The sequence below is a fragment of the Podarcis pityusensis genome, assembly GCF_964106645.2.
Source record: "Podarcis pityusensis genome assembly, chromosome: 1".
Lineage (NCBI taxonomy): Eukaryota > Metazoa > Chordata > Lepidosauria > Squamata > Lacertidae > Podarcis > Podarcis pityusensis.
The window spans coordinates 137063124-137088983 of record NC_138028.1 but is presented as its reverse complement, the minus strand read 5'-3'; the positions used below and the strand labels follow the sequence as shown (position 1 = coordinate 137088983).

The 25860-nt window shown below is 43.2% G+C and overlaps 1 long non-coding RNA gene across 1 annotated transcript; it reads right to left on the bottom strand.

Moving 5' to 3' along the window:
- Positions 1-10741: 10741 nt before the first annotated feature.
- Positions 10742-24409, bottom strand: LOC308484961. The gene is made up of 3 exons (XR_013990237.1): positions 24328-24409; positions 22991-23067; positions 10742-10990 (listed from the first exon to the last, which is right to left on the bottom strand). It is a non-coding gene; the product is annotated as an uncharacterized lncRNA (long non-coding RNA).
- Between the last annotated feature and the right edge of the window lie 1451 nt (positions 24410-25860).

Here is a 25860-nt window from a genome sequence, read left to right as displayed (position 1 = left end):
ATTTTTGTTTTATTTCCAAAACAGCTTTCTGATCTTAGTTGTTCCGTTGATATATTTTGTTCATATCCTTGTAACCCAGACTTCTGCATGGTGTTTTTAGAGATATGAGGCAGTCACATTCTCTTTGGCCCCTTCCTCCCTCAGTCTGTTTATCCCCTCTGCTGATTTCTGATGTTGCAAATTATACTGATTGTCACAACTGACAACCTTTATAGCTGGACGTGACTTGCCCTTGACTTCACCAGCATGATGGTTCAAACAGGAATATTGTTGACAAACTATGACCCCCCCCCAAGCTTTAGAACCTGAAGAACTTTTATTTAATAAAAAGTTAAGAAATAAAATACATACATAAATAAAATGGTAAATTAAGAAATTGGAAAGCCATCACATATTTTTAAATGTTGCTGTACAATTGTAGAACCCAGTCAATATACATGGCCAACACTTAATTGCTTGAATAACTTATGTATCTCCCCAGCTCACTCCCTCCATCGTATTTGGCCCTATGGGGAATGTGTCTCTAGCCATATCATCCTGTTGTAAGTTTTCTCAATCTTTTCATACACCAGAAATGTCCAAGATATTTCTTAACCTGACCTGAAAAGAAACATTTCCAGTTGGAATTCCAGAATTCACCAACCAAAATCATGTTGGCAGAAAGGGGTCATAGGAAGATAGGAAGCAGCCCTATGGCAAGACAGACTATTTGGCTTAGTGTTATGATTCTCCACACTGACCACCACGCTCTCTCCAGAGATTCAGGCAGGAGTCCCTCCCAGCTTTACCTGAGGATGCCAGGGGTTGCGCATGGGACCTTTTGCAACCCTGCCAACTAGTTTTATGTATCATAGTTTTATGTATCAGCCTGTGTAGAGATGGAGGGGGAGTAGGGCAGGATGGGCCCATTAAAGTCTTGTCCATGACAGCTTTCAGAGGGGATGGAACAAATCTGTCTGGTCCCATTCCCAGGTGGATTTTTAAGGGAATTAAGGAAAAAAACACCCTGCCTAAAAATATCCATTCAGAAAGATATATGTAAAAACAACTTAAGAAGTAGTCTGAGCACTGCTTCCACCCACCAACTCAAATTTCCCTTTAAACCAATTGCACATTCAGTGTTTACAAGGGGGCAGACATCTTTTTGCCCCAAACAATTCCCCTTGGGAATAACAGAATGTCACCAAGAATCATTTACCATAGTTTGCTTTCTATCACCTTGTGAAATCAGTCATTGCAGGCCACCCCAATCTCTGCCAAGCAGTTCCATGAGATTCCAGGGGTTCCCGGCGGTCACCCAAGGTCATGTTTCCATTGTGAATTCAGGGCACGGAGGAGGCTGTGGCTTTTTATGCTACACCTTGCCATGCTCCCCGGTCTCTCCATTGTAGCCTCCCCTGTCCCCTGCCCCAAGCAACCCGCATGTCCCCTCTGAGCACAGTCTGCCCCTTCCCTGCTACCTGTCTGCCCAAGGATTCCTCTCTCATGGGGGCCATCAACACTTTTTGTCATGTTAATGCTTCTGTTCCTTTCCTGGCTTGGAAATGAAGCTTAGCCTGCATTTTTCCACTGGCCTGGAATCTTCCCTTCAATACGCCAAATAATACCTAGATCCCGACATTTATTAATTTCGGGGGGGGGGGTGTCTTCCTGCCCCCCAACCTTATAACAGGATTTTCCTATGTTAAATGTTGGGAAGTTATGCTAGTGTGCACATCAACAACACAAGTATGGTTAAGACGCACAGATATTCAGGGGGCGGGATTTTAAAGTACCGTAATCATAAAGACTGCTTAAAAATGATCTGGAACAGGGAAGATTTGGTTCTCTTGGATGTGCTGCTGCATAGATCTCTTTCAAAATTCTTTAATTTTCTATAGTGAAAGTGATTGGGCAAATTCCAGTTGACATTAAACACTTTTATGTTCCATTGATTTCACTGGGAGTGATTTAAAATGTACTCAAATTTCCCATTGATGGGAAATGTGCTGAACTTTGAGTGAATTGTGCAAGGTGTGTTGCTTTGCCTTGATAACTGAAGTTAGAAGACCCTTGTTTTCCTTTGTGTCCAGACATAGATCAAGTTCAACAAAAACTCTGGGCCATTTACTTATTTAATTTTTTAAAAAAGATTTATATATTTCTTTTCACATAGAATCATAGAATTGGAGAGTTGGAAGGGACTCCAAGGGTCATCTAGTCCAACCCCCTGCAATGCAGGAAACTTTTTGTCCGATGGCATAGCAAAGTGGTGGACAACAAAGTTAAACACTATTAAAGCAATATCATAAATTCAATTAAAGCAGTTTGAAATATACAAAAAAAAAATCACACAGTGCAGAAGTGATCTGTTTATTAATGATCAGTAATCCACAAATGCTTGGGTGAACAGAAATATTATAAGATTTTCAGCAGAAATACGATCCTGAAAGTGCCGACTGGATCCTCAGGCAGAGACTGTTCCACAGTCCAGGGCAGCTTCTGAGGAGGTTCTTTTTCCTGGGTGATTCCTGATGGCCCAAGCTGGCTGTGGCATCAGCAGCTTCATATGGAATGGCTATCCTGACCAATGCTCATTTCATGAGCTTTAGATTCTGTATATAAAAAAGCAAATAAACAGAGGATGTTGGTTTCCCCCCCAAAAAAGTGGGGTAGGCTGACAGCAACACAGAAATCTTGTAGTCCTACTCTCTGCATCAGAAACAAGCCACTTGAGGATGTATTATTTCAAAGCTCTATTTTGCAAAAAAAACCACCAAAACATTTACAAGCTCAGCCTTCTTATCACCGTGTTGTTAAATTTTGAGGGTTGTTTAAAATATTCTTTCTGCTTGCTGAGTACAGAAAAAAATATCTAACTACTATGGCAGCTTGTTCTGTGACAATTTGTCAGGACGGCTAACAGCTATCCACCTCTATTCAGCTAATGGAACAATGATGTTCAGACTGTTTAGTAAAGTTTCCTCACGTTCTTTTTGCAGTTAACTTCAAAGGGCCAAGATGTTTCTTTCTATGACATTAAATGCAGTTAGAGGAAGGCTTCCCCCCTGAAGCACTATTGCAACAAATATTATGGACAAACTTTGTAGATATTAGATTTTATTCTCCCTCTGACACTATAGATAATGAAGTTTTATCAACTCCCTTTTATTACAGCTATCTAAAAATGTATCATGTAATAGAATCGTAAACATTTAATGAAACTCAGTGCTGCACTGAATTTTAAAAATGAAATTTTTAGGATAGACAAGTAGATTACCAGGGTGTGTTTTTATATATCTAAAAAGTGCTGTTGAAGTAACTCTTTCAATACTAAACCAAGCCCACTCCACACACAAACCTATTAGAAGTGATGCGCTGTGATTTATTTCAAAGTGTCTCTTTTTTGTCAATTGCTGCTTTAAACCGCGTAAAGGGCCAAGCCTACAGGAGTGAAAATGCAGAAGCTGAGCTCTGCCATCTTTCCAGAACAGAACTCACTTCATCAGGTTTAACAAGTGTTTCCAAATACATTTCTGGTGCATTTTCCTGTACCTAATATTCAGGCGGAGTCAGATCTTACTCTAACAAGGCAGCTGCCGGAGGGATCCTCTGCCTAGCAGCTTTGGCTGAACAGGATCACATATCTTCTTCTGGTCAGTGTTGTCAAATCATTGCAGCCTGTTATTTTCTCTGTTGTTCTATGTTTTTCAGTTATGATTTATTGATATATAGTGTTATGAGTTTAGTAGAGGGGTAGGCTGTATGCCTGAGCCCCTTTCTAATTCCTGGATCCAGCACAGATTCAGTTCCTGGAATAGCTAGGCTAGCTTCCTAGTGAGGTATTGGCCCTCCAAGTATGGGCCATTAAGGTAACAAAGGAAGTGTCTCTGTGCCAGATAGAAAAAGGGTGGGCCCCCCTCCCTCAACTCACCGCTAATTAGAAAGGCAAAAGCCAGAGTTGTGTAAATAAACCATATTTCCTAAAGACACCACAGTCTCCGCTGTCCCTCAGTCCAAGGAAACCAAACCCTGGGTAAGTGCCTGGAACCCCTGGAATCTTGCACTGCTTGGAGACTAGGGTGGTGTGCAACAATATAAGGACTTGTCTGTCCAGTGTGAACAAACAAAGATTATGGGGGCTTTTCAGGGTGTTTATGCCTTTAATTTCCGGCCACTGCTGCTTCCTCTTCCTCTTCTTATCATTAACATGATGGGAGGAGGATTAATAAGGAATACCTTCTTCATTGCCCCTTGAATAGGTAAAGGTAAAGGGACCCCTGACCATCAGGTCCAGTCATGGCCGACTCTGGGGTTGCAGCGCTCATCTCGCTTTATTGGCCAAGGGAGCCGGCGTACAGCTTCCGGGTCATGTGGCCAGCATGACTAAGCCGCTTCTGGCGAACCACAGCAGCGCACAGAAACGCTATTTACCTTCCCACCGGAGCGGTACCTTTTTATCTGCTTGCACTTTGACGTGCTTTTGAACTGCTAGGTTGGCAGGAGCAGGGACCAAGCAATGGGAGCTCATCCTGTTGCGGGGATTCGAACCGCCGACCTTCTAATCGGCAAGCCCAGCTCTGTGGTTTAACCCACAGCGCCACCCGCGTCCCTTATCCCAGTTCTAGGACAGCTTAATTAATAATTCTCTAATTCATAAATATGTTTTGCAGTGCAATCCTAATCAGAAGTGAGTGTTATTGAGTTTCATGGGACTTTCTTCCAGGTAAGTGCACCCAGAATTAAATGTTTGCAAAGACTTTTAGATGCTTCCAGTCTATGACTGGTGCAATGGATGGCTTTAGGCCATTAGAATTCTGGTTCAAATTTCACTTTGTGTCTCTCCCATACACTAACCCATTCTCACAAGGACTTGCCATGACTGATAGATAAAAAGTTCTAAGGCCATAGCTTAATTTATTATTACACTACTTAATGTCAAAATAGGATTCCAAGAGGAGATTTCTAACTCTGTCCAACTGTGTCTTCAGACAACTGGAAGAAATTTAAAGACTATTTACAGAAATATTGTGAAATTAAGGAATCTTAGAAGGATGTTGGATAGAAACTAAGAACCTTTTAGCTGTAATGATTTAAGAGATATGAAAAAAAGGCTTACAATTGGGCAAAAGTTTAATGGTAAGGATTTGCTGAACTAACAAACTGAACTGGAATACAAAAAAGGGAGGTTTGAGGAGGTCCGGGGAAATAAGTTTAGAGAAGATAGGTTTGGAAAATTAATGTCTTTTTAACTGTTTTATTTTGTATGTTTCTTTTTTATCCTTTACTTTTTTGTTATATTTTTTAAAAAATTACTCTTAAAAACAAACAAACTGTGTCTTCAGACAATAGTGTATTTCTGTTGCCAATCTGTATTTGAGCCATTGTCCTAATTGTCAGTATGAACCAGATTACATAAGGATCCTCTCCCACCTAGTAAGCAAAAATGTGGTTCCAGTGAACTGAACTCTGGCTTTATACAAGCTGCACAGTTATTTAATGATTACACTTCACTGTAATATTATCAGAAATTTTAAAGAGTGCATGATTTTAACAGACGTCTCTGCCATCTGTGCTTCTCCAATTAGAAATGCAAACAAATAAGTATTTTACAGTAACATCAGTTAAATGTAACACATGTGATGTATCCTTTCTCCTTTTAAGAAACAAATCAAGCAAAAAGTCTTCCCCCCGTCTTCTTTTTTGAAAAGATGAATGTGAAAAAAAGTTGTTTCTGTGGCGCAAAAGCATCTGCTGCAAAGATCATTTATACTGTTTCACAAATAAAGGGAACATATATTCACTCAGCAAGGGATACCCACATGACCTGAAGGTGCTGCTGTGCAATGCCAGGTCAATGATTCACAAGACCACTGCCATCCATGACTTGATCATGGATGGAGGACTTGACCTGGCATGTGTGACAGAGACTTGGTTGGATGAAGCAGATGGGCCTGTCCTTGCCACTGCTTGTCCACCAGGTTTCTCTTACGCACAGCAACCCAGGTCATGTGGGTGGGGAGGGGGGGTTGCAGTGATTTTTAGGAAGTCATTAGTTTGCACCAGGCGTCCTATTGGGAAGACCCAGTTCTTTGAGTGCATGTTCTGGAAGTTGGGCAAGAGGGGCAGTACAGGATTCCTATTGGTGTACCGGCCTCTCCGCTGCACCAAGGATTCCCTGCCCGAGCTGCTTCAGGTTGTGGCGGATGTTCTCCTGGAGACACCTAGTTTGGTTGTCCTAGGGGATTTTAACATCCATGCCGACACGACCTTACAAGGGGCCGCTCGGGACTTCGTGGAAAGCATGGCCTCCATGGGGCTGTCCCTGAATAAGTCTGGCCCAACCCATAGCCGCGGACATGCCTTGGACCTGGTGTTTACCTCTATGGATGTTGGTGATCTGACACTAAGTAAAAGCGAAACAAAAGAAGTGCCATGGTCAGATCACTTCCTGGTGCAACTGGACTTCTCCGTGACCCTTTCCCTCTGCAGGGAGGTGGGACCGATTCGGATGGTCCGCCCCCGCCACTTAATGGATCCAAATGGTTTCCAGAGAGTGGTAGGGGATGCTTTATCCCATGTTGATGGCCTTTCAGCTGATTCCCTGGTGGCCCGCTGGAATGTGGAATTAACCAGGGCTATTGACTGTTTGGCTCCGAAGCGCCCTCTCCAATTGGAGCCCGGACAGCCCTGTGGTTTTCCATGGATCTGAGGGCAATGAAACAATCGTTGAGACGGCTAGAGCGCCAGTGGCGGAAAACTCATTCTGAAGCTGACTGGACACAGGTTAGAGCTCAATGTCAAGCCTACCAAGTGGCGGTAGCGACGGCAAAGAAGACTTTCTTCACCGCCTCTATTGCATCTGCAGAAAACAGCAGCAGGAGACTATTTCAGGTGGTTCACAATTTAGCGGAACCACCTGCGACATCTGGGCCCAGTACGGGCTACATGATCTCCTGCAATGATTTTGCAAAGTTTTTTGCAGATAAAATCGCCCAGATTCAGGAAGAAGTAGACTCCACCGTGGGCTGGAGGTCTTGGGGCTGGATCATGACAGGTGCTTGTGGCCAGGGCCATCTTACCCATAGTCGCTAGGGGTGCGAGGTACCCGGGCGCCGGGCTCTCAGGGTCGCCAGGCCTAGAGTCCAGGGCCTGGGAGTTGAGTCTGGGGAAGAGCCCGCCTCTTGGGGGAAGAGTGCCGCAGTGGGCTCTTCTGCTGCGGGCGGCTCTGCGCCACGAGTTTGGGGGCGACCCATCCAGCGAGACACTGAGGCGGCTGGCCAGCTCCGCCCGCCTGTGCGCCTTGGACTGGGCAACTTGGGGGGGGGGCACCGGGCTGATCTTTGCACCCTGGCGCCGCATATGCTTAAGACAGCCCTGCTTGTGGCTGCACTCTCAGAAGCACTCTGGTGAGCCACTGCCGACACAGGCTGTGCATCCTCAACTTCTTCAGTCAAGGAGCTAAAGTCCCTTGACCAGGCTGGGCAGTTATGCAATGCCAAACATTGCATTTTGTGCAATGAGTTGTGGTACCAAAGGAAAGGGGAAAAGAGGGTGTTAGTTTGCAAATAGTAATTTATATCCATAACTATGGACACAAATTTAGAAATAATTACTATAATTTAAATAGATATACAATAGATTTCAGTTGACTTGTGTGCCGGTGAGGGCAATTTCCAAGGCTCCTCTGCTCATTTTTTATGGTTCCTTAAGTTTTTTATTTTAAAAAATAATTTTTATTAATTTACTTTTCTCAATATCATTGCTAAACATTTTCCAATTTCCCCTCTCCCTCAACTACCACTTCTATTTTATTATATCAGAGAACACATTCTGCTGTTTATATACAATACTATGTTATCACATTGTTGTACTTCTTGTTCTCTGTAAATAAAATTGTAAATGTTTATTTAAATCCTGCCAGCGAGACCATTTCTTTCTGTTGTTTCTGCAAATATATTATAAAGGGTTCCCATTCTTTTTCAAAGTCACTATTGTCCTTTTCACGCAGTTTGTCCATTAACTTTGCTAACTCTGCATAGTTCATCAACTTTTCTTGCCATTGTGCTTTTGATGGTACTTCTCCGGTCTTCCAATTTTGAGCTATTAAGATTCTTGCTGCTGTTGTAGCATATGGATCCTTAACTTTAAACCAGACTGGGGTTGATTAACCCTCAAAGAGAAGACTGCCTTCTGTAATGATGGTCCCCCTGGCTCTCAGGTCCTGTCACACATCCTTCATGTGCCTCACACATCCTTCCAATCTGATGCATTATGATGGTCCTTCCAACACCCAGACACCAAAATTAGACTCCCTTCAGGGGCAAAGGAACCATTTTTAGGGAGTCTTAAGGATAAATGTATGTTTATTTATATTTATATTCTCTCCCTTCGATATCCACACGTTATTCCCCAGCAGCTTGCACTTTGAATATTGTAACATTATACAACCATATGTCAGTTTACATAATGGCGAAGCCGTTTTTTGTTTTTTTTAAAACCTATTTCCCAAGTGTCATTACATAACATTAAGTGCTCAAAGGAGGTTTGGATAGGTAGCTTTTAGCTCCCTTAGGGTTCCTGGTTCTGGGCCTTGTTGTTACCCGCCTTTGACTAATGGACAAATGGTTAGTTTCTCTGCAAAGACATAAGCAATAAGCATTGTAACATAATGCAGGGGGCCAGGGAGCCAAGTGAAATAAGATTTAATTTGAAAACACAAATGCTCACATTCTCCTAACCATTGTGTGGCTGCATTAGAAATCTACCGTATATCTCAGTGTCCGGGCTGAATGATGGGGGTGGAGACGCTCCTTCAGGTATACAGGACCGAGGCAGTTTTGTTCTCTTGGTTTTGGTAAGACTCAAACATTGCTAGTTTCTCTGGAGTGAGGCAAGTTATTTTTATCCACCAAAGAACTACAGCCACACAATTAGGGATGTGAAGAATTTGAGCCACACACTTTAACAGCAGGGCTTGCCTATCAGAAGGTTGGCAGTTTGAATCCCCGCTACGGGGTGAGCTCCCCTTGCTCGGTCCCAGCTCCTGCCAACCTAGCAGTTCGAAAGCACACCCCAAATTGCAAGTAGCTAAATAGGTGCCATTCCGGCAGGAAGGTAAATGGCATTTCCATGCGCTGCTCTGGTCATGCTCAGAAGCGGCTTAGTCATGCTGGTCACATGACCTGGAAAAACTGTCTGCAGACAAATGCCGGCTCCCTCGGCCAGTAAAGAGAGATGAGCACCGCAACCCCAGAGTCGTCCATGACTGGATATATAAACATGTGGGGATATATAAACATATGGGGAGAAACATGAGCTTGTTTCAATATGAATATGTGATGAAAGAATAGCTTGTGGGTTTGCAGACCTATCCCCCCCCCCATGAACGTGCTTCTCAGTAACACCAATAATTTAGATGGTAGCACATCAAGATAACACTATGAAGGCCTTGCTAGCCGGAATACTATGTATATATATATTACTTAATTCACTTCTATTTGGTTGTCTATACTTTCCCCCATATTAATAATGCCCTCCCTTGTGGAGTAATTGGACTTACGTTATGGAAGCATTCACACACAATTAAAATTCATTACTCAACAGCAGAGATTGTCCCTGAGCTTTGCTAATGAAGAAATAATTCAGTTTGATAGTCATCTTCATTTCAGCCTTACCTTCAGAGGTTAAATTAGTAAAGTACGTGCCTCTCTTTAGTTAATTACACTGTGCTCATATATGAGCTCTACTTCAATTAATTGTAGACATGGTGGAAGGATGCGCACACTGCAAGCCTACGGTGAAATGAAGCTGCATATCTGTGCATTGCATCTTAGAGCCTTCATAAGAACACAACAAAAACTCTGCTGGATCAGACCAAAGCCCCTTCTGGTCCAGCACTCTGTTCTCACAGGGATCAATCAGAGGCATTAGCATGACATGAGAACTATGGCCGTCTCCCAAGGGGTACACAAGGAAAGACAGACTGTCTCTAATGGGGGAGGAAGAACAGAGTCACCAGGGTTGAAGAACAGGGATAATTGGCATGGTATCAATGTGGCACAGTATCACGCTGTTCCACAGTTTATTCAGTATATGCTAGGAATAACTTTGCAACAAAGAACTAGTATCTGCATTCAATTCCCCACCTCTTCCCTTCTGATCACTTTTCCTTTCGTATCATGCAAGTCTGAGCACAGGCCCCGATTATAAGCCTGAGTGCAGGAACTGGTTACTGGTCGTTCTGGAAGTCTTTTTTGGATTAAAAGGTGGGGTTTGGGGGGAAGGGGGGTACCATAAATAAATAAATATGCATTTTTGAAATACCTTTTCTAATTTGATGTAGCTCTATGTCCGTGCCCATCAAGTGTGCTTGTGATCAGTTTGGGCATACTGGGAATTAAGATTGTGCTGACTTTCCATGGGAGCTACCAGGCAGAGTTCAGTGCTCCACCACATGGGTCATCAGATGCCCCACATTCAGCTGCTCCTTCGGACTGCATACACCAGATGTAAGTTCACACCCAGCACACAAATTATCCCATCCCATAAACTATAAGCAACTCTTGCCTTTTTCACTATTGGGCCATTTATCAAAACTGATACTATGGCCCCCAATTCCAGCCTCTTGTTTCACTCAACCTGTTCCACTTGTCAGGATACTTTCGCTCTCACGCATTCCATTCCATGCCCAACCCAGTTTTTTTAAAAAAACTACACCGCCTTTAAACTTTGAAGTTTATGGACATTATCTTTACCTTTATCATTAGCACATGAAATAATGTTTCTGTGCTTCAAATCAAGCTGTACACAAAACTAATCCACACTGGAAATCACGTTGTTATGGGAACTGTTGGCAGCTCTCTGTTTACTGTCCTGCTGGCACTCCTTGTCTCAATACTTGTTAAAACTTTAGCAGGTTCCTGTTTGGGATGCATTTTTGTCTTCAGTGTGTTCTTTCAAGTTGCTAGTCTAGGGCATCATGACTTTTTAGTGCCTTTGGAGTCCCTGTCTGGGGAAAAGGTGTGGGGGGGGAAATAAAGAAAATTAATAATAATAATAATAATAATAATAATAATAATAATGGGTCATGCATGGAGAACTGTTTTTCTGCTTGCTATGTGTTGAGTTTCTGACACCCTTTTCTGCTTCTTGTCCCCTTTCAGGCAAAGGGTGGAGATGTCACACAGGTGTGAGAGGCAGACCTGTGTTTAGAAGCTGTGAATCCTTCCTCCTGCTTTTTTACGCACTTTTTTTTACACACTTTATTGCCAGCCCAGGGAATGCTGTCTGATGATGTAAGCTCTTGTAACTTAACATACAGAAGAATTATTTTTACCCCCATAAGAGTCTCCTTGCTGATGGGTAGCATGCTTATTTATGATATGATAAGGTAAAAATACACAAAGAATTTTTAAATCATTGCAGAAGAAGAAGAAGAAGAAGAAGAAGAAGAAGAAGAAGAAGAAGAAGAAGAAGAAGAAGAAGAATATATGGAGTATGGAGCACATATCAAGATTTATTGGAAAGGACAACACCTTTATGGTTATCACCTATAGAAGCCAGCACCCCAAAGAAAATAAATATGATGGAGAAGTGGGGTAAACATAAAAATATAGAGATGGTCTGAAAAGCCCTAAACGGCCTCGGTCCAGTATACCTGAAGGAGCGTCTCCACCTCCATCGTTCTACCCGGACACTGAGGTCCAGCACCGAGGGCCTTCTGGCGGTTCCCTCACTGCGAGAAGCCAAGTTACAGGGAACCAGGCAGAGGGCCTTCTCGGTAGTGGCGCCCTCCCTGTGGAACGCCCTCCCACCAGATGTCAAAGAGAACAACAACTACCAGGCTTTTAGAAGACATCTGAAGGCAGCCCTGTTTAGGGAAGCTTTTAATGTTTGATGTAACATAGTATTTTAATATTCTTTTGGAAGCCGCCCAGAGTGGCTGGGGAAACCCAGCCAGATGGGCGGGGTATAAATAATAAATTATTATTATTATTATTATTATTATTATTATTATTAAGATGGTCAACTGGTGCAAAATGCTGGGATGTTGGTGGAAGCCAGGCAGTTGGAGCATCCTTTCCAACGTGAAGTGGTCCAAAACTGGGACACCATCTTCCAGGGCGGCATTCTTGCACAAGTCATATGACCTTGCATCAGAGCTTGCAGGGCAGCAGCTGAAGAAGGTGCAAAAAGGGTTTTCTTGTGTGTGTGTTTCTTTGTGGCTGATTAGCTGCTCTCCCTAGCGGCACGCGCAGTTTGATCCATCTTTTAGATTTAGGGGAGCTAGTCTCAAACGTTTATTGGGGGAGACCTAGGGTTTTTTTGTGGGGGGAGTTATTTGTCCTGTCTTCACACTTTTTATGATGGAGGACCGCTGTAGCCACCCCCAACGACACGTTCTCAAGATGGAGGGGGAGGGAACGGCTGCAGCCGCCTGCAGTTCCTGCACAATGTTTGTCATCTTGCCAAAGGTTGCAGGCAGCTTTACCTGCAGCAATTGCATGTTGATTGCCCTCTTAAAAGACAAAGTCCAGCAACTGGAGGAACGTGTAGCTACGCTCCAAAGAATTAGAGAGCTGGAGTTCTTCTTGGAAGCAACAGAGCACACCGTCTCCACCAAGGAGGTGACAGGGGACTCCCCTGAGAAGGAGGCTAGTTCACCAACACAGGAGCCAGATATATGGAGAAATGTGACTCAAAAAAGTAGGAGGCCCAGGGTTCGCTCTGATTGTTTAGAAATACACAATCGCTTTGAGGTCCTCTCCCCTAGCATGGAAGACAAAGAGCATACTCCATTTGAGGATCTCTCCCTCATTACAGTCAATCAGGTATATGAAGACGAGCAGCAAAGTCAGTCCTCAGGGAATGTGCAGGCGACCTTGGAACGGACAGCTCACGGAAGAACCCCAACCAAACCTAAGAGGAGGCGTGTAGTGGTGATAGGGGATTCCCTACTGAGGGGAACAGAAGCAGTGATCTGTGGGCCTGACAAGATGTCTCGGGAAGTGTGCTGTCTCCCCGGGGCTAAGATCCAAGATGTAACTGAACGACTGCAAGGAATCATAAAACCCACTGACAAATACCCCTTCCTCTTGGTTCATGTGGGAACCAATGACACTGCAAGCAATAGCCTCCAGAAGATCAAAAGAGACTACGAGGCTCTGGGCAGGAAATTGAAGCAATTAAATGCACAAATTGTCATCTCATCTGTCCTCCCAGTTGAACGACGTGGCCCAGGGAGAGAGGGAAAAATAGTGGAAGTGAACAACTGGCTTCGCAAATGGTGTAAACAGGAACGGTTTGGATTCTTAGATCACGGACTGCAGTTTCTTGAAGATGGACTTCTGGCAAGCGATGGGCTGCACCTCACAACGGTTGGGAGAAATGTTTTTGCCAAAAATCTCAGAAACCTCATCAGGAGGGCTTTAAACTGACTAATGTGGGGGAGGGAGACAGTGTTCCTGAAGGTAGGAGTCTATCAGTTGATGAAGATGATCATCCAAATGTCATAGACCAAATGGAGCAAACAGCACACAGACCTAGTGGTGGGAGGAAAAAATCCTTAAATAAGAGTCACGGGGGAATGATTAATGGACTTCAATGTCTGTACACTAATGCGCAAAGCATGGGAAATAAACAAGATGAGCTTGAGCTCTTGGTACAGCAAACTAAATATGACATAATAGGCATCACTGAAACCTGGTGGGATAAGTCCCACGACTGGAATGTAATAATGGGGGGATACAATCTATTTCAGAGAAACAGACCAGACAAGAAAGGAGGAGGAGTGGCGTTATATGTCAGGGATGTGTATACCTGTGAAGAGATCCAAGATTTAGAACCTCAAAGCCAAAGTGAGAGCATTTGGGTCAAAATTAAGGGAGAGAAGAATAACAGTGACCTCATTGTGGGAGTTTACTATAGATCCCCAAGCCAAACGGAGGACATAGATGATGCCTTCCTGGAACAGATGGCCAAGCATGCAAAAGGAAGGGAGATTCAATTACCCGGATATTTGTTGGATGTCCAACTCAGCCAAGAGCATAAGGTCAAACAGATTCCTCACTGGCCTTGCAGACAACTTCATTGTCCAGAAAGTGGGAGAAGCAACAAGAGGAACAGCCATTTTAGATCTGGTCCTAACCAACGTTGATGACCTGGTTAGTGGGGTAGAAGTGGAAGGATCATTAGGCGCGAGTGATCATGCTCTTCTGAAGTTTACTATACAGCGGAAAGGAGCAGCCAAGCATACTAGGACTCAATTTCTTGACTTTAAGAAAGCCGACTTCATAAAACTTAGGGAAGTGCTGGGTGAGATCCCATGGACAGTAATACTAAAAGGAAAGGGAGTTCATGATGGCTGGGAGTTTGTTAAGAGGGAGATAGTAAAAGCACAACGTCAGGCAATACCAATGAGACGGAAACATGGAAGGTGCCTAAAGAAGCCAGGGTGGCTATCTAAAGAACTTTTAACTGAGTTAAGATTAAAAAAGGATGTGTACAAAAAATGGAAAAGGGGGGAAACCACCAAAGAGGAATTCAAACAAATAGCCAGCACGTGTTGACACAAAGTCAGAAAAGCTAAAGCACAGAATGAACTCAGGCTTGCTAGAGAGGTTAAAAGCAACAAAAAAGGCTTTTATGGGTATGTTTGTAGCAAAAGGAAGAACAAAGAAACAGTGGGGTCACTCAGAGGAGAAGATGGTGAAATGCAAACAGGAGACACAGAAAGGGCTGAACTCCTCAATGCCTTCTTTGCCTCAGTCTTCTCCAATAAAGAAAACAATGCCCGACCTGAAGAATTTGGAGCAAATGATTCAGCAGAGGAAACACAGCCCAGAATAACTAAGGAGATAGTACAAGAATACTTGGCTAGTCTAGATGTATTCAAGTCTCCAGGGCCAGATGAACTGCATCCAAGAGTATTAAAAGAACTGGCAGATGTGATCTCAGAACCACTGGCAGTCATCTTTGAGAATTCCTGGAGAACAGGCGAAGTCCCGGCAGACTGGAGGAGGGCAAATGTTGTCCCTATTTTCAAAAAGGGGAAAAGAGAGGACCCAAATAATTACCGCCCAGTCAGTCTGACATCAATACCAGGGAAGATTCTGGAGCAGATCATTAAGCAAACAGTCTGTGAGCACCTAGAAAGGAATGCTGTGATCACCAGTAGTCAGCATGGATTTCTGAAAAATAAGTCATGTCAGACTAACCTGATCTCGTTTTTTGACAGAATTACAAGCCTGGTAGATGAAGGGAACGCAGTGGATGTAGCCTACCTTGATTTCAGCAAGGCATTTGACAAGGTGCCCCATGATATTCTTGTAAAGAAGCTGGTAAAATGCGGTCTTGACTATGCTACCACTCAGTGGATTTGTAACTGGCTGACTGACCGAACCCAAAGGGTGCTCATCAATGGTTCCTCTTCATCCTGGAGAAGAGTGACTAGTGGAGTGCCACAGGGTTCTGTCTTGGGCCCGGTCTTATTCAACATCTTTATCAACGACTTGGATGATGGACTCAAGGGCATCCTGATCAAATTTGCAGATGACACCAAACTGGGAGGGGTGGCTAACACCCCAGAGGACAGGATCACACTTCAAAACGACCTTGACAGATTAGAGAACTGGGCCAAAACAAACAAGATGAATTTTAACAGGGAGAAATGTAAAGTATTGCACTTGGGCAAAAAAAATGAGAGGCACAAATACAAGATGGGGGACACCTGGCTTGAGAGCAGTACATGTGAAAAAGATCTAGGAGTCTTGGTTGACCACAAACTTGACATGAGCCAACAGTGTGACGCGGCAGCTAAAAAAGCCAATGCAATTCTGGGCCGCATCAATAGGAGTATAGCATCTAGATCAAGGGAAGTAATAGTGCCACTGTATTCTGCTCTGGTCAGACCTCACCTGGAGTACTGTGTCCAGTTCTGGGCACCACAGTTCAAGAAGGACACTGACAAACTGTAACGTGTCCAGAGGAGGGCAACCAAAATGGTCAAAGGCCTGGAAACGATGCCTTATGAGGAACGGCTAAGGGAGCTGGGCATGTTTAGCCTGGAGAAGAGGAGGTTAAGGGGTGATATGATAGCCATGTTCAAATATATAAAAGGATGTCACATAGAGGAGGGAGAAAGCTTGTTTTCTGCTGCTCCAGAGAAGCGGACACGGAGCAATGGATCCAAACTACAAGAAAGAAGATTCCACCTAAACATTAGGAAGAACTTCCTGACAGTAAGAGCTGTTTGACAGTGGAATTTGCTGCCAAGGAGTGTGGTGGAGTCTCCTTCTTTGGAGGTCTTTAAGCAGAGGCTTGACAACCATATGTCAGGAGTGCTCTGATGGTGTTTCCTGCTTGGCAGGGGGTTGGACTCGATGGCCCTTGTGGTCTCTTCCAACTCTATGATTCTATGATTCTATGACCTGTGTGAGATTGCAGCCCCTCAAAAAGTGATTTTTCTGGGCACAGAAAATGTGCATTTTTGGTGCACTGCCCAAAAATGTGTGTTTTAGGGCACCATGACCGAAGAAAGCACAGCCTGAAATTTTGGCTCCTTAACTCTCACGAGGTGTCCCATTTTTTCCAGGGCAGTTGACGTTGGCGAATGCAATACCTATATTGTACTAGTTTCATTGGTTGCTAGTGCATTTTTGGGCCTAAGTTAAAGTGCTTCAGTCAATATTGTAGTACTCCACAGTTTGTTTTATTTTGTTGTTGTGTGGTTTGGTTTGTACTTGCTATTGCAAAACAGTAATATACATATTTTTTAAAGTGGTGGAGGAAAGAAAGGTAAACACCAGGAGGACAAAGGCGCACACCAACCAATGGCCTGGCTATATAGTGCATTTCAATTGCAATCCCATGCACTCTGAGCTGAGAGTAAGTCCCATTGAACTGAATGAGACATATCAGATGGTGCTCTGTCAGGAAGGTTAGTAATTTATTAAAATTTAATCATTGTGGGTCATTGGAAATGCATGGTACTTGCTTGCCCCAATCCAGCCCCACCTCGTGAGTTCATGCTGGTGTTTTAAATTAGTGTGTGTCAGTTCACTGCTGTACAAAAGGCCTCCCATAATTTCCTAGTCACAAGAATTACTGGTACCTGAAAATGTATTGTGGGCCACTAGTAGTTCATAAAGGCATTTAAGAATTTCTACCAAGTAAAACTCCTTATTGCATTGTGTGTGTGTGTGTGTGTGTTTTATGCTGTTGTTAAATACTGGGGCTTCCTAAATACAAGAATATGCCAAGTGACATTGAACAAGGAATATTATCGGTATTTTTAATTAATTGTTGGCACCTGCCAACATTTTCAAGGACTGAGATAAAATAGTATAGAATCTATACCTCCCTCCCTCCTGATGTCTCCTTGTTCTGTAGTAGTTCAAGCAATCTAAAATACTAGTAGAAAAAAAATATTATAGCAAAATGTCATCAGATATGACAGAAAGTTCCAGGTCATGTTAAATATTGAAGATAAAGCTACTATCATCTGTTAGTTATTGGATTTGAGAGCCAAGTATTTTTATTATGCACTAGATGAGGAATACTTTATAAATCACAATAACTTTTGACATGCAATAACATCCAGCCTTATTAATATAAACTGCAAGGATTTTTTTTAAAAAATGTTGGCAGTAAAACCAGCCTTTTCAGAAATCCTTGGCATTCATTCATACCCTGCAGGTTTGCACATCACCTTTAAGTGCTAAAGATGTTCATTACGTCATACACTGAAGAATTTTTTTTGCAATGGAGGTTCGCATTGCAATGAAATTTCCATTACTACTCTGTGTGTCACTACTAAGAGAGGCTAGCAAGTCCACAGTGACAAAGCCCGACTGAACATGCCAACTGACACTTGGGAAAGACACAGCCACTGAATTCACAAGATAGCCTTGGTACATCATGTGATCGATCGCTCTCTTTAGACAAGACTTATGCGGTGATTAAACCAGGTGTGTACAGTTTTGACATGTGGCTGGCGGAGGCTGCACCAAGAGCCCAGGAGCCATGACTGACTGCTGGTTTGGACCCAAGCTTGCAGAAGCTGTGAGAGGGGCAATAAGAGACACTCTTGGGGTATCATGTTCTGTAGCCCCTCCACTTGAAGACTCCAGGTGTAAATATGTGTGCCTTGGTTTTCCCAACGCCAACACAACCCTGGGTGACCACCTGGAACCCCCTGGGGTCTTGCTACTGCATGGCAGTGTTTAGGAGTGGTGTTCAACATTGTTCTGCTTTCCTGTGGATCACATCAGACAAGTTCTAACATTACTTTCTTGACATGGAATTCTCTTGCTTTCTTTCTTTCTATCTGCCTGTCTTCTTTTCTAGTTCAGAGAATGCACAGTCCTGCCCACAGTCCACTGAAAAGAATCTGGAAAACATCTCAAGGAATGATGAAGGGAGTATTCAGCAGCCTATCTCAGAAGGGAACAACAAGGGAAACTCTGAAAGGGAGGCTAATCTGGGAGAAATCTGGGAGGCTGTACTTTAGAATATTGGAATGTTATGGCAATTTTTAAAAGCTTGAAAGAGATTTTCTGTCTTTCCCCCTCCTTAGGTATATCGTATTTATGCAGCTAATGATTTATTGTTCAAATATATTCAGGTGTTATGCTTCCTTTTAGATTTAAATGAGAAGTGTAATGAATATCCCCCCCCCAAAAAAATTTGCATGTCAAATTGTTTCTATTTCACAAACACTCAAAATCTCAACTGTGAAAGTTCCATTTGCATGTGATAATTTCCACAACGCTAAATCCGAGCAATTTATTTCCACTATGGCTTCAGCTGAAATTAAGGCTGATGTTTCTTGCACATAAAAAGCCCTGCTAGATTGATCATACTAAAGGTCCATTTAGTCCAGTGTCTTGTTTCCAACCATGGCCGGCCTGATGCTTCTGGGAAGCCCAGGGACAGGGCGTGAAATCAACAACCCCTGTCTGCAGCCCCGCAGCTGGCATTTCAAGCTATGTTGCTCCTGAAGGTGGAGGTTCCATATAGTTATCATGTCTAATAGCCGTTGATATATTAGGCTTGATTTATGCCACGGTTGCCCAATTCAAGTGGTCCTCTTCTAGACCATGAGATGTAGGTGAAAAGTGTGTTTTGCCAAATGATGCTGAGGACCATAAATTAACCATCAGATTGCACCCCCTCTCCTTCCTTCTCTCAATGGGTCAGTGTGTCTGGCTGTTAACCAGAAGCTTGGAGGTTTGAGCCCACCCAGGGACAGCTGCACTGCAGGGAGTAGAACTAGATGACCATTGGGGGGATCCCTTCCAAATCCACCATTCTAAGATTCTATGGTTTTCTAATTCCGCTTCCCACTCCATTTTCTATTTAGATGTCATCGGATTCAATAGCAGCAGCCCTTGCCCTCCAAACCAGAATGAGAAAGCCACTTCATTCAGACCATGTGTTCTGGTCATAGTTTGGAGGACAATCACTCAGCAGAAGGTAGAGATGAGTGAATCTGTCAGTTTTGGCTTACTACGTTGCTTGTTTCTGACTTAAATTCAATTTGGCATCAGTTTATTTTCCACTAACATGTGCATTTTTAATGCACATCTTACCCCAGCACACAAATTTTGGTACACCTTACTTGGCTTGAAAGTAGCACTGCAAAATTCAGAAAAACGTAGATTCTGATGTCCTATAGCTATGTTTCAGCTCACATATTTTTTGGAACACTCCAAAATTGCTAATTTGCCTTTAAATGCAAACAGAATTGAATTTCTCTCTAGGAAACCTCCTAAATATTAAGAGCAGTAGAGGGGTCCTCTTGGTAGTTAAACCTTCCTCAGAAGTTTGGGTGTCCTGAGAGAGGGCATTTTCTGTGGCAGCCCCCAAGTTATAGGGTTCCTTCCTTTCAAAGGATCACCTGGCTTCTTCACTATACAGCTTTCAGCAAATGCTGAAGCCACACCTCCCTGTGGCGCAATGAGTCAGTGCCTCTCGCTGCTAAAAAGAGGATTGGTTGTTCCAGCCCACCCAGCGAAGGCTATGGGCAGGATTCTTGCATTGCAGGGGGTTGGACTAGATGAACCTCAGGATCCCTTCCAACTCTACAGTTCTATGATTCTATACCCTGACTTTTGACACCTGAGATGTGTGTTTTCAGGGCCTGTGACTAGAATCTATTTTTAATCTGGTTTTTTTGTTTTGTTTTTACTCTCAATTTTAAATCATGGGACCTGCTCATGATGGGTGGATAAAACAACAACAAAGTAAGCTGCAAGAAAATTTGAATAGTGATACTCATTTTAAGAACTTTGGGAGAGGTGTGGGTTTTTGTTTTTGTTTTAAAAAACTGATCTTTTGCTTTGTAGTGGAAAAGGATGTCTTGAGACAAACTGTTATTTAGATGGTATTTCCCATCCTCATTTGTTTAGCCAGAGATAACAGGGATTGAACCTGGAACTTTTTACATGCAAACCATTGTATGGCTGGTTGATTTGTTTTTGCCACCTAGTGGCTAAAGAGTTTAACGAACTAAGGGCTTTCCACACTTACCTTTTAGAGTGGTATAGTTGCTGTTTGCTCTGATGTTTGTAAGAGTGAATTTGGAGCTGACCATCTGCATTTGGGGTCACATGCTGCTGTTATTAGAAAATGAATGTGGTTTTCCCCTTCCAGACTAATGGTGGCTTGTGCCTGAATTGAGAAAAGTTCCATGGCTGTCATGTTGACCCTTGCATATCCTCATACTCCTTCAGACAGTAAAAGTAACAGCTATGAGCATGTGCATGGGGATAGCTCTTTCATGCTGTTGCTTTTGTGCATTTGTTTATGGTATATAATGCCTGGTATTATAACCTTGTGGGATTAGAAGAGGTGGCATGTGCCTCTACACCTCGTCCCAGAACTCTTGTCGTGATCTGCCTTAGTCTCTTCAGAACATCCCAAACTGAAAGCTTACATTGGCCAGATGTCTCCTGAATCATGCCCACCAGCCCCACTGCCTTCAAAGAGACATCAGGAGAATGCTGAAACTCAGGCATCCCCAGCCTTCGGCCCTCCAGATGTTTTGGACTACAATTCCCACCATCCCTGACCACTGGTCCACCAGTGATTATACCACTATAAAGGCCCGTGTGGAAAGCCCCTGGGACTGAGCATGATCCTAGAGAGTTATTATTGCCTCCCTAAGAAAAATGCCAGAATGTCACTAAATATTGACTACATGGGCATTGTTAGGGGGTGGTCTAGGGGACCGGAGACCCAGTGCTCTGTGCTAGACAACAGATTTCCTGGCTCTTCCCTTAAAAAAACAAAACACACGCAACTTCTTTTTCCTACTTTGCTTACAGGACAGCTGAACCAGGGACCATACAGCCTGTGTTGCCACTTGAGGCAAAACAGAAATTGCCCTGTCACTGCCATCACTTACCCTGCAACATCTGCCACTCAGACAAGTGGCAACAGCCCCGGCTGGTCTCAAATGAGATTGTGCCAATTTCCACCCAGATCCTGTCAAAATCATGCAAGATATCACACTCTCGGTGAGATCTTGCCGGAAATAAGCACAATCTCACCCAAAATCAGAGCAAATGCCAGGACTGCTTCTCTGGAGATGGCAGAGGCAGCAGATGGCATTAGGCACCACCGTGGCTGTGCCGGTCCTGAGCTGCGTGCATGCCCAGTACAGTGCTGGTGAGACCCCTAGCCACCCACCATTTTCATTTGCCCAGAGGCACTCTGCATATGTCTGCCAATGTCTGAAGTGGGTCTTGTCTCAAGTACTAAACAATAACCCAACTTGGCCAGAATGAATGGTTAGAAGTTGCCCTATTCCTGGTGTGATCATCCCTATTTAAAAGTATGTTCTCTGCTCCTGAGTTTTGGGACTTTCTCTGCAAGGTATTAAGCCTTCAGTTATAAGGGCCTAAACTGGGGTGTCTGGGAAAAAGGGCAGTGGGCGCAGATCTGGGCTTTCATCAGAACGTATATTGGGATATGTGCCAATGCGCTGGGAGACAGCATACCACTGGGAAAGATTTGAATCTTTGTGGATTTGCACCTAGTTGAACAGTTCCTTCCCTTAAACAGTAGATGTCACCGTTGTCATTCCAATGAGAGAGAAAAAAGTTAAAAGCAGCTTGTATATGATACCCTGTGAATCTGTTTTGACGCAGAAAATGTTGAATGATAACATGGACATTTTTTAAACAGTCCAAAGTTCACAGTGTACTGTTAACAACAGTTTAGCCAGTATTCCTCACTCTCAACGAATTTGTAGCCAAGATAAACTGCATTTAAAAAATCATCACATTGACAAGGTATACTGTAGATATTGCTTACTGTTTCAACATTAAAGGCTAGTATTCAACTAACTTTTACTCAGCATAGACACATTTAAATTAATGGACATAATTTAATCATGTTCATTAATTTGAGCAGGTCTAACACTGAGTAAAACCTAGCTGAATACCTCCCAAAGTCTTTTACAGCCTTTTACAGTCTTCTCAAACCCAGTGCTTTTTTCTTTAAAAAAATGTTTAGGGGTACTCTCATTTTCCTACTCATATTGAAATGAGGCCAAACTTAGATTCACAAAATGTTTAGGGGTATGCGTACCCCTGTGTTCCCCCAGAAAAAAGCACTGCTCAAACCATTTGCGGATATAATTTATTTTAGTGCAAGGAACATGGGGCAGATGCAAAAAGGGTAATATAGACAAACTGTCATCCACTAAACAAGGCTTTATGTGAATGTGGTCCTGAAAATTGAATTCATGAGCCAAGCACTAAATAAATAGGAAGGCCTGGGATGCTTGACTAATTTATAGCTGAGCCGTGAAAGCCGATTAATAACTGAGCCACAGCCTTTTATCAGAATGCTTAAGATATTCACTTTGCACACAGCACAATCCAGCACATCAGGGCCAGCCCAAGACATTTTGGCACCTGAACCACAAAAGGGCATTCCCCTCCTGCCAGGAAAGAAGGCGTGAGGGAAGAAGGAACAAGGTGGGGGGTGAAATCAACCTTACCTGATGGTTGAAGTGGGAATCAAAGGCTGCCACAGAGTCGGTGAGGGTATACTCATTAATCAAGCTATTAACATAACCTAAGACAACAAGAGTTTCCGATCAGTGCAAATTAGGAAAGGTGATGACTACCGGGCTACAATAACCAGTGCTATTTTTCTAGAAAGAGAGATGGCGGAACTCACCATGAATGCCTCCCTTGTTCTCTTATAATGACAACAGCACCCACCTGAGAGGTTCCAGAACTGAGTTCCAGCAATTTCTGGCTGAAAAAAAGCCCTGTCAAGATCCTGCTTCTTGTGGCACTTTGCAGTAATTTTATGTAGGGATGAATGAACCTGTCAGTTTTGGTTTCTGTGTTTCTCATTTTTCCTATCTCAAATTCAGTTCACCCCTTGTCACGGGCCTTATGGTGCCACCAGGCTCAGGCATAGAGTGGCCGGCAGAGAGAAGGAGGGGGAGCAGGAGGATGAAATGGTGGGGGGCTGAGACCAAGCAACAGTGTCTGGAGGAGGCAGGTACTTCTCTTTCTCAGGATATGGCTGCTCCAGATGGGGAGCAGGACTCCCACCTCCCTCCCTCCCCAGGGAAGCTTCAATGGGGTGTCAACCAACTGCTGCAGGTAGAAGAAATGGATTAAGAAGGGGCGGGTCAGCCCCATCCCTCCCTAATACAGTGCACATCTGGAACTTGACATTTTCACAAGGCACAGGAGTCTTGCCAATGAGCTCACATGGTGAGTGGGCGGGCTAGCCTATTGGGACAACTCTGTTGCTTCTGTGCAGTTCTGACCTCCTTGCCTAAATCTTGGATGCCTTAAACTTGGATTGCTGCTTCTAGCTGAGATAGTTCCAACTTCCCTGTCAGCTAACCTGAGCATTAAGGCTGCTGTGACCCACTACCTGTTGCAGAACCTGCACTTTTAATCAATAAAGATATTTCCCTTCCTCTCAAGGAAGAGCCTGTGTCACCATAGTCTGAGTGGGAGCAGGGACACAGTTCCTCAATCGTGGGGTTGTTGTTTTCTTTAAAAAAGAAGTCCTTGTGAAAATTCATCAACATTTTAGTGTGCATATGTACTAAAACACACAATTTTACAAGCAATCTTCCCTTAATGTTATGAATTTTGTTTATTTTCACTAAATATTTACACTTTTGTGCACACTTTTTGTAGAAGAACTGTATCTCAAAATGTGGAGGAGTGTGAATTTTGAAAGCTAGTTCTTTTTCCGTTCACATAATTTTAATGGTCCAGGTATGAGGCCTTTGCTATCAGTCCCAGGGATCATGTGTCATAAATATCATGGTGTGTCCTCTGCCCCATTGTGACTGTATCTTACCTTCAGTTCAGTGAGAAACAGGACCTGCTTCACTGATGAATTTTTCCATATACATTCATAAAGCTTAGCTATCTTGCCTGGTCATGAATATGTATGTTAGGATATCACACACTGGCATCACACCTGTGTGTGTAAAGCAAAATAAATAAACTATATTCCACAGAAAGGAGTGATTTGTATGCATGCATACAATAACAAACTTAGTTGGTCTCTAAGGTGCTACTGGAAAGATTTTCACAAGATTCAGTTTTCACTGTGAAAGATGCTGTTTCAGGAGTGCCAAATTGTTCACGCAAAAAGCCCTCTACTTCCTGCATTTCACATCTTTTTTCAAGATTGCCCACTGCCATTATTCTTTGTCTGCTGCTCTGTTGTATTCTGCTAACTCTAAGTGTTTATGATTGTTTATGATGTTTGTCCTGGGCAAGCCCTAGTAGTTCGGGGGGGGGCTGTACGCTGAGCATGTGACTGTTATGAATCATTTGAATCTATTTCTCATGGATAAAGGCATAAATATAAAATGCTGTTGGGCACAATTGCTTTTACTGAAAAGACTTCTTCACTTCATTATTTCAACCAATTGGGGCTCACTCAGTGATATGATCATGTAGCCAAATGTGATTCACGACAAGATGCCTTGATAGCATTGTCTTCACCATATAATCCCTGACTACCTTGGGAAGTGTTGTGAAGAAGCCATTTAAAGTTATAGACATGGAGCAAGTACATTCCTTGCATCGCTTCCATCTTCAACACAGGCTAGAAAGAAACACGTCCTGTTGCCTGCATTTGGGGCACCGTCTTGCTGCGCTGGTTTCCTTGGCAGCAGGATTGCACCCCCTCTTGTGCCAGCACTTGCTGCCTTACAGCTTGGCACGTATTTTTTCACAAAGAGTTGTCTAAATGGCTGGAAAGGGGATTGTTTCACAGGTGGAAAAATTTACTAAACGCACAAACACCCATTTCAGTTCATCATTAATGGACATGTATTCCCTGCAGAGATTATTTCTGATAAGAAAAGCAGACAGCTACATGGATTGCAGAAACCTTCACTCATGGCATTTGCAGGGAAATGTAAATGACCCCTTGTCCCTTGAACATCAATGTGTGAACTGATTGTTTATTGCCCTTATTAGTTCTGTTATTCACTAGTTTACCCCACCCCTTTGCTGGTGTAGATGCCAAAAGTTGAAACTGCCTGAAGATTATTGGTGGCTTGCTGATGCTACCCTGTTAAACTAAAGGGTTAAAGAACTGCCTAAGGATGATTCATTGTTACATCTAATGATTTAGGTTCACTTCTTATTAAACAGTCCCCAAGCCAGAAATAAACAATTGCTCTTCCTTTAACTAGTTTAAGTTCTTGCTTTCAACTCTCTCAGATCTATGTATTGGAAAGAAATGTCTAATAAGGCTTGCATTTTGTTGACAATGTCCAATAAAATGTTGCTGATTCTTTAATGGTAACTTTGTAAATTTTCATCAAGAAGCAAGAGGAAAGAAGCAGTGGGGTGGGGGTGGGGGCGAGGGTGC